This window comes from Orycteropus afer, unplaced genomic scaffold (genome assembly GCF_000298275.1).
Source record: "Orycteropus afer afer isolate SDZICR_OR568_19922 unplaced genomic scaffold, OryAfe1.0 scaffold00423, whole genome shotgun sequence".
NCBI lineage: Eukaryota > Metazoa > Chordata > Mammalia > Tubulidentata > Orycteropodidae > Orycteropus > Orycteropus afer.
In genome coordinates, this window is record NW_006922010.1 from 2,555,381 (window position 1) to 2,564,815 (window position 9,435).

At 40.1% G+C, this 9,435-nt stretch overlaps 1 pseudogene; it reads left to right on the forward strand.

The window, feature by feature from the left end:
- Positions 1-7,243: 7,243 nt before the first annotated feature.
- On the forward strand, positions 7,244-7,920 carry LOC103208314 (annotated as a pseudogene).
- The last annotated feature ends 1,515 nt before the right edge of the window (positions 7,921-9,435 follow it).

Sequence of the window (9,435 nt, forward strand, 5' to 3'; positions counted from 1 at the left end):
AAAAAAAAAAAAAAGACACATGCAAAGTACAGAAGAGATGAAAGAATCATTGAATTTGGGAGCAGAGGGAGAAAGCCAGGGAAAGCTCACTGAAGAGCAGATACCTGTACAGCATTTCAAGGGGTAAATTAGATAAATAGGAGTTTTCCCAGTAAGATGGAGTGGGTGGAGTGCATGGCTCAGTCCGGGGTTTAGACGATAGGGAATAAGAAGGATGTGGCAGAAATTAAGCCTGTGACAAATCTCCAGCTAAGCGTGCTGGGGTTTTGGGCCAGCCTCTGAGCTCTCAGCAGAGAACTGAGCTGTTAAAGAAGGAACTGAGGCAGAACCTAGGCACATGACAGGCCAGAGCAAGGGTGAGGAATTATCAGGGCTCAGTGAGCATATCAGTGCCATAACTCATCCCTGATGTTCAGGGTGACTGGCCTCTGATATGTGATTAGTTCAAGACCTTCCCAGGTGAAGAAACTGATGTTAAAAGCATCTGTCACCTGCTCAGGATGGGCTCAGGAGGACCAAACATTCTGGGATGAATTATCCCCAGTGCTTTTTGCTGAGCAGGGCTGGTTCAATTTCTTCTATACCACCTCTGCATACTCAGGCTCTTGGCTCTCTCCTGGATTACTAAAATAAGCCCTTCCCCCTCCTCCTCTTCCCCTTCCTCCTCCTTCTCTTCCCCTTCTCCCTCCTTCTCCTCCCCCTCTCCCTAACCCTAACCCTTCTTCTCCTTCTCCTTCTCCTTCCCCTTTTCCTTGTCCTTGTCTTTCTCTTTCTTCTTTTTTGTGGTCTAACACAAGCTCCTCTGATCCATCTTCCAAACAGCCCACCAGGTGCTTTTTCTACAAGACAAATCTAATGACGTCACTTTCCTGGTTAAGATCATTCAGTAGTTCCACATTGTCTGCCAGGATGCTCCCTGCTCTTCAGCAGGGTCCCTCACAATGTGGCCTAACCAAGGGCAGATATATTGGGAAAATGTTCTTGTTTGGTCCGGTCAAGTCAGCTCCAACATACAGCAACCCTATGTACAGCAGAACGAAACACTGGCTGGTCCTGCCCCATTCTTACAATCCTTTCTATGCTTGACCCGATCATTGCAGCCACTGTATCAACCCCTCTCATTGAAGATCTTCCTCTTTTTCTCTTACCCTCTACTTTACCAAGCATGATATCCTTCTCCAGGGAGTGGTCCCTTCTGACAACATGGCCAAAGTAGGTGAGATGAAGTCTGGCCATTTTCGCTTCTAGGGAGCAATTGGGCCACACTTATTCCAAGACAGATTTGTTCTTTTTCTGGCAGTCAATGATATTTTCAGCATTCTCCCCCAACACCATATTCAAAGGCATCAACTATTCTTCAGACTTCCTTATTTATTGTCCAGCTTTCACATGTGTATGAGGCAACTGAAAATACATGGTTTGGGTTAATCACACCTTAGTCTTCAAAGTGACATCTTTGCTTCTTAACACTTTAGAGGTTCTTTCCAGCAGATTTGCCCAGTGCAACATGATGGCTGATTTCTTGAGTGCTGTTCCCATGGGTGATGATTGTGGATCCAAGTAAAATGAACTCCCTGACAACTTCAGTCTTTTCTCCATTTATCATGATGTTGCTTATTTGTCCAGTGGTGAGGATTTTTGTTTCCTTTGTGTTGAAGTGTAATCCATACAGAAGACTGTAGTCTGATCTTCATCAGTAACTGCTTCAAGTCTTCTTCATTTCCAGCAAGCAAGGTTATGTAATCTGCATATCACAGGTTGTTAATGAGTCTTCTTCCAAACATGATGCCATGTTGTTCTTCATATAGTTCAGCTTCTCGGACTATTTACTCAGCATATAGATTAAATAAATCTGGTAAAAGGATATAGCTCTGATGCACATGCTTCCTGATTTTAAACCATATAGTATCCCCTTGTTCTGTTCAAACAAAAGCCTCTTAGTCTATGTACATGTTCCTCATGAGTACAATTAAGTGTTCTAGAATTCCCACTCTTCACAATGTTATCCATAATTTGTAATGATCCACATAGTTGAAAGCTTTTTCATAGTCAATAAAACACAGGTAAACATCTTTCTGGTATTTGTTGCTTTCAGCCAAGACCATCTGATATCAGCAATGATATCCCTTGCTCCACATCCTCTTTTGAATCCAGCTTGCTTTTCTGGAAGTTCCCTGTCAGTTTACTGCTGCAACCATTTTTTAATTATCTTCAGTAAGATTTTATTTGGGAGTGATATTAATGATACTGTTTGATAATTTCCACATTTCATTGGATCACTTTTCTTTGGAATGGGCACAAATATGAATGTCTTCCAGTCAGTTAACTATCTTCCAAATTTCTTGACATAAATGAACAAGCACCTCCAACTCTCCATCCATTTGTTGAAACATCTCAGTGGGTATGCTATTAATTCCTAGAACCTTTTTTTTTTTTTTTTTTGCCAATTCCCTCAGTGCAGCTTGGGCTTCATCTTTCAATACCTGCGGTGTAGTAAATTACTTTTAATGGCTTTTCTACCCATAAGTCATTGTAAACTCAGTGGTGGAATGAGCAACTGAGGAGCTCCTGATTGTAAATGTTATCCACATGGAGTATTTCTGTTGGGCGTGGCACAATACAATGTTCTGGGAGGTTTCCACTCTCTCTCAGATGCTTAGAGTTCTGATGCTATGATTGGCTAGTTTGACCACCCTTCTGGGCTCAAAAGGAGGCCTCCTGGAGGCAGAACTCTCTCTGACCACTGGTTGAGGAAGACGTGCTGCCGAAAGAGACACGTACCCCGGAAAGAGACACATGCTGCTGGGAAAGAGATGCAAGAGATACACATCGCTGAGTGAGACACCAAGGGACCAGCACTGCTGAGAAAGAGACTGTGAGAGACTTTTGGCTGAGGGACGGTGGACTGGGAGAGAGACTGAGCGTTCTTCCTGAACTTGAGATGTAGCCTGGTGCTTCCCTAATAAACCCCATAATCTGTGCGTTCTGTGTGGCCACTGCAGTGAATTATCGAACCCAAGAGAGAGGTGGTAGGTGCTTTGGGAGGAACGGTTGGTGAAAGGGCTGGAGGGAGGCAGCATGTCTGGCCTTGCAGTAATAGGCCTTGGGTTACTGCTGGTAATCCTGTCTTCCTCTTGTGGGATTAGAGGAGGTCAGAACATGTGGCCTCCTTGTCGTTTTGGCAATACCATTAGTTCTTGATCATATTCTACCTGCTGAAATAGCTGAACATTTACCAATTCTTCTTGGTAAAGTCACTCTGTGCATTCTTTCCATCTTCTTTTGATGTTTCCTGTATCACTCAATATGTTGCCCCTAGAATCCTTCAGTATTGCAACTGGAGGCTTGAATTTTTTCTTCAGTTCTTACAGCTTGAGAAATGCTGAGTGTGTTCTTCTCCTTTGGTTTTCTAACTCCAGGTCTTTGCACATTTCGTTATAAGACTTTACTTTGTTTTCTTTTATTGCCATTTGAAATCTTCTGTTAAACTCTTTCATTGCATTATTTCTTCCATTTGCTTTAGCTACTCTCTGTTCAAGAGCAAATTTCAGAGTCTCTTCTGACATCCATTTTGTTTTTTCTTCTTTTCCATGACTTTTTGATTTCTTCATGTATGATATTCTTTTTTTTTTTTAATATTTTTTTCCTTTCTGAGTTTTATATATACCATGCCATTGTCTCTCACCTGCATGGTTTCTGTCAAGAAATCAGAGCTTAGTCTTATTGGTTGCCCTTTGTAGATAACTTTTCATTTTTTTTTTTCATGCTGATTTCAGGATTCTTTCTTTGGTTTTGATTAGTTTGAGGATGATATGTCTTAGTGATATTCCTTTGGGGTCTATCCTGTTTGGGTTCATTAGATTTCTTGAATGGGTATATTCTCATATTTCATCATATCAGGGAAATTCTTTTGCAATGAATATTGGACAATTTTCTCAGTGGTTTTATTTGTCTCTTCCTGTTCTGGAATTCCAACTACACGTAGGTTATTCCTTTTAATGGGAGCTCTGGTGGCATAGTGCCTAAGGGATTTGACTGCTAACCAGAAGGCTAGTGATTCAAACCCACCAGCCATTCCTCAGAAGGAAGGTTGGGCAACCTACTTCCATAGTGATACCGCCTTGGAAACCCAAGGAGGTGTCACTATGAGTTGTATTCCTTTTGATGGTATCCCACATGAATCTTAGGCTTTCTTCATTTTGTTTTGATCTTTCTTATGATTGATCCCTTTTCAAAGAGGTATTGAGGTATTTGTCTTCACTCTCATTAAATCTGTCTTCCATTGATTCAATTCCACTCCTTTGCCTGTTCAATGTGTTGACTATTTCTGAAAATTTAGTACTAATCTTCTGGATTTCTATCTGTAGATTTTGTATCATTTCTAATTTTCCATTTATTTTGTCATTTTGTATTATTTTCCAAAATTGTTCTAGGGTTTTGTCTGTGTTTTTCTTAATTTTGCTGGTACTTTCCTTGATCTATCTCTCAATCCATTGAAGGTATCTAAATATAATTCTTTTGAATTCCTTGTCAGGGAGTTCCAATGTTGCTTCTTCCTCTGGGATGTGTTCTGGGTCTGTATCCTGGTCCCTTGTTCCTACTGCTTTATCTTGCTTCTTTGTGTGGACTGTAATAGTCTGTTGTCTCCAAGACATAGTGACTTATTTGTATTTCTATTTAATTGGTGATGGTATGCTGGAGTGATTGGCCCAGGATTTTCATTTTCTTTGTTTTGTTTGGATATATCTGAGTAAACAGGGTACTGTGCTCCTTTATCTGCTAGTTGCCAGCACTTATGCACTCACCACTTCTCTCCTGGTGGGTGTGATAGAGAATGAGACTGGGTGCACAGATCTCTGCTAGCTATTTGTGAAGGGCAGTTAGGGGTGAGTCAGGCTTGTATTGGTTGTCATATATTGTTGGCCAGTTGGTGCAGAGGCAGTGGCACTCAGTCAATATGTGGGGCTACAGGAGGTATGGGTATGGTTGGGTCACATGGACACAGTTGCGGTCTCCCACGCAGTTAGAGAAAAACAACAATTTTTAAAAAAGTAAAAATAAGGACAAAAAACACACAGTGCATAAGCACACAGGAACAATCACTGAAAAGAGAAAGAATGAAAGAAAAAAGAGGAAAGGCAATAAATGAGACTTTAAAGACTTTGAAGAACTACTTTAAAAAGACAAAAGAAATATAAATAGAGAAAGAGGGGGAAGAAAAACAAAATATGTGGAGAGGGGAGGATAAGAGAAAAGAGCTAGAGTAATAGAATAATGAGGGGGGAAAAATGAGAAAAGGGCAAAAAGAAAAACAAGGAATGGAAAAAAAACACATGAAAGAAAAGAACGGGAAACAGGAAAAGGGGAGAGAAAAAAAAAAAAGCCCAAAACTAGAACCTGGAAAGCGAAAAGGAAAGAATAAAAATAAAAAGGAAGAAGAAAAAGGAAAAAAAAAGAATAATTTAGAAACAACAAATAAACAAACAAATTGGGGTGGAGGGGCAGGACATCCCAAGCTCTGTCAGAGCACACAGACTGGGACAGAATTCCTACCAGCCCAGAAGGTGGGTAGAGGTGAGGGAAAGCCACACTTCTGGTCATGAAGAGGGTGTGGGCTATAAGAGTAACAAGGGGAATAGAACAACTTTCCAATCGTCAGCCTTCAGCATGTCCAAGCTGTCCTTGGCAAGTGGAGCCTAGTCTTAGGTCCCTGGAATCTAAATGAGAATGCTGTCACTTTAAACATTCAAAATGGCCACCACTTATAAGCATTCAAAACGAATGTTTACAACAGCTGAAAGCCCACAACTCAGTTTTTCTCCTTCTTTGTTGTTTCCCCTTTTAGTCATAAGTCACCAGTACAGTCCATGCAGCCCTTGGTGAGCAGTGCTGATTTTTAGGTTAATTCTCAGGTCCTAATACCTCTTAAGAAGCTCTGGTAGCAAAGTACCTAAGGCATTTGACTACTAACCAGAAAGTTGGAGGTTCAAACCCTACAGCCACCCCATGGAAGGAAGACCGGGCAATCTACCTCTGTAAAGATTTACTACTTTGGAAACCCAAAGGGGATTGCTATGAGTCAGAATTGACTTGATGGCTCTGGCTTTGGTTTTGTTTTTTTGAACACCACTTGGAAATCTTCAAACTGTCCATGCTGTCAGGATAGCTGACAGTCCACAGCTCCGTTTGTCTCCTTATTCAAGTTTTCATTCAGATTCTTCTACCAGTTGGTGTTTAATCCACTTCTGTAACCTTCCTTTCAAAGCTCAGGGCTCCAGGATCATTTTTTGTATCTGTGTCAATTGGTTTCTCTTTTCATTGTTGAAGAGGGTCTCTGTAGCTTGTCTGCCTACTCTGCCATCTTACCGGAAATCCACATATGATATTCTTGATGTCATCCCACAGCTCAACTGATCTTCAGTTACTGGTGTACACTGTGTGAAATCTATTCTTCAGATGGTCTCTAAATTGAGGTGGGATATAATCAAGGCCATATTTTGGCTCTCATGGACTTGTTTTAATTTTCTTCAGCTTCAACTTGAGCTTGCATATGAACAATTGATGGTCTGTTCCACAGTCAATTCCTGGATTTGTATTGACTGATGATATTGGGCTTCTCCATTGCATCTTTCCATAGATGTAGTTGATTTTATTCCTGTAAATTGCATCTGGTGAGGTCCATGTGTATAGTTGCTGTTTATGTTGTTGGAAAAGATATTTGCAATGAATAAGTCATTGGTCTTCCAAAATTCTATCATGTGATCTCTATCATCATTTCTATCAACAAGGTCATATTTTCTAACTACCAATGATTCTTCTTTGATTTCAACTTTTGCATTCCAATTAGTAGTAATAATCAATACATCTTGATTGCATGTTTGGTCAACTTCAGACTGCAGAAGTTGGTAAAAGTCTTCAATTTCTTCATTTTTTACTTTAGTGGTTGCTGTGTAAATTTGAATAATAATTGTATTGACTGGTCTTCCTTGTAGGTGTATGAAAATTTGAATAATAATTGTATTGACTGGTCTTCCTTGTAGGTGTATGAATATTATCCTATCACTGACAGCATTGCACTTTAGGATAGATCTTGAAATGTTCTTTTGATGAATAATGTGATGCCATTTTTCTTCAATTTGTCATTCCTCCCATAGTAGATCATAATTCATATTAGTTACCATGTATTGAGAGCATGTTAAGTGCCAGGAAATAAATAAAGCATTTAAAATAAATTATGTGACACATGTACACCATTGTGCAGATCTTTTGCCTTCTTGCCAAACACCATCAACATGGTATCAGGTGCTTTCTGGAGGTTGACCAGGTGGTCTACATCTCCTCTGGGCCTCATGCCAGCAATCTAGTTGCACTTATACATGTTATTGGTCAGAACAGGGCTTAGGTTGTTGGACCTTGCCTTCAAGTAAGGAGGCAGGCCATGTCTTTCAAATACATGCAACTCACTGACTTTATCCTCAAGCTTCCACACAGTGCCTCCCAGAAGTATGTCCAACAAGTCTGGCAGAAGGCAGATATCAATACAAAATGGGAAGCCACAAGATGGGCCAAGAAGATTGAAACCAGAGAAATGAAAGCCAAGATGATATATTTTAATTATTTTAAAATCATGAAGGCAAAGAAAATGAAGAACAGGCTAATAAAGTATAAAGTTAAGAAGCCTCAAAGGCACATCACCTGAAAACGTCTCCCCAAAAAGCAACTGCTGCAAAGGCAGCTGCTGTAGCTGCAGCAACAATTGCTATAAAAGTTCCAGTGAAGAAGGTGACCACTGCAGGCAAGAAGGTTTCTGCCCAGAAAGGGAAAACTGCACACAATAAGGCTGGGCCTCCAAAACAGAAGGGGCAGAAAGCTCCATCCCAGAAAACAAGTGCTCTGAAGGCATCAGTCAAGAAAGCATAAAATGCTGTTATAGAGGTAATAAAACTTCTTTTGACATGCAAAAAAAAAAAAATATATATATATATGTACATACACACATTACCTGTAATCCTCACAATAACTTGAAGGTCAGGTTATTTTAGGTTGTACCACATAAAATTGTCAACATTTGACCGTCTTTGGTGTACAAAAACAACAATTTCTTGTGGTCCAACCTAATAGATTTAAAGCGGGTCCGTCTGACTTTAAGGTCAATACTGTTTCCTGCAGAGAGAAAGCCAATCCTGACTGGCTTCAGTAAAGAGACAAGAGGGTAGGAAGGGTGAAGGCCGATGAGGAGGTCAGGCCTGCACAGTAATGCATTCAGGACACTTAGCTGAGGGTGGCAGATGGGGTTAGAACCACAGTTACAGCTCAGGCAGGTAATCTTACTGAAATCTTACTGTTCATCACGTAGGGAGAAATGTGTGTGGTAATCCTCTTTATAATTTTTTCTGTAGGCCATATTTTGACAAGCACAGTAAAAACAAACAAAATACTTGTTTCTCCTCTTTTGCAATTAAAAGTACCCCAATGGTAAGGATGGTATTTATTTATTTGTTTGTTTGTTTGTTTATTTATTTATTTTAGAAGGAAGAGAAAGGAAAATACAGAACAGAATCAGCAAGCACAAGTTTCTCCATAACGACTTCTATTTTCTTTTTTTAATGTATTTTATTGAAATACAATATATGTATAGTGAAATACACAAAACTAAAGTGACATGGATCAATGCATTTTTATTTTTTTGCAGTGTTCCCTCCCTTCCCCTCCCCTCCCATCCCTGACAACCTGACAAAAAAAGAAAATTTCCCTCCATATATAAATCTTTCCTTGACGCTCCACAGCAACGAACTAATACTATATTTGTCCTTCTGTGATTGACTTATTTCACTCAGCATAATGTCCTCCAAGACAATTTATTTTGTCATTATGTGGTGTTTTGCAGAATCTACATTATTCTTTAGTGCTGCATAGCATTCCATTATGTGTACAGACCATAGTTTGGTCATCCACCCTTCTGCCGATGGCACATAGGTTGTTTCCATCTTTTTGCTATTGTAAATAGTGTTGCGATGAACATGGGTGTACATGTATCTGTTCCTGTCCTGGCTCTCAGCTCTCTAGGACATATACCTCGTAATGGGATTGCTGGGTCAAATGGTATCTCCAATTCCAGCTTTCTAAGGAATTGCCATACTGCTTTCCTCAGTGGTTGTATCCCTTCATAGTCCCACCTGTAGTGTATGAGGGTCCCAATTTCTCCACATCCCCACCAGCATTTGTTATTTTCTGTCTCATTGAACCTTGCCATCAGTGCTAGAGTGAGATGGTATCTCATTGTTTTGGTTTGCATCACTCTGATGGTCAATGATCATGAGCATCTCTTGAATGGCCACCTGAATATCCTCCTTGGCAAAGTGTCTATTCATGTTTTCTGCCCATTTTTCCATTGAATTGTTAATTCCTTTGCTGCTGAGGTGTTGGAGTTTTCTA